The following is a 505-nucleotide window of genomic DNA, read 5'->3' as shown; positions in this document are numbered from 1 at the left end:
GATATTAAATCAGAGCATGAAGCCACAAGATACACTCTAGCAAAGTTGATGCTTGGTCGGGAACTTCGTTTGCCAGTGGATCTGTTAACAGGACGCCCACCTTATGAAGAGTTGCCTGAGAATGTTTCAGAGTTTGTGAAAGTGTTATCGGAAAGGATGGATGATATTCACCATCAAGTGCGTTCAAACTTGAAAACATCTGCTGATTCGATGAAGTTATCTTATGATAAGAGATCTACTGAAGTCAGCTTTGAACCAGGAGACAAGGTGTGGTTGTATAATCCCAGGAAGACCAAAGGGAAGTCTCCTAAATTGTCTTCTCCATGGGAAGGCCCATATGACATAGTGGATCTTCTCTCAGACGTGACTTTCCGGATAAAATGTGGTCGGCGAGGTAAGCCAAAAGTGGTGCATATCAACAGGCTTTGGCGTTATCACAGTCCAGGACATTTCAGTTGGGACGAAGTGAACAACAGAACAAATGACGCTGCTCAAGATGTGTCAC

This window comes from Limulus polyphemus, unplaced genomic scaffold (assembly GCF_000517525.1).
Source record: "Limulus polyphemus unplaced genomic scaffold, Limulus_polyphemus-2.1.2 Scaffold2907, whole genome shotgun sequence".
NCBI classification, from domain to species: domain Eukaryota; kingdom Metazoa; phylum Arthropoda; class Merostomata; order Xiphosura; family Limulidae; genus Limulus; species Limulus polyphemus.
Note: the sequence above shows the minus strand (reverse complement) of the source record.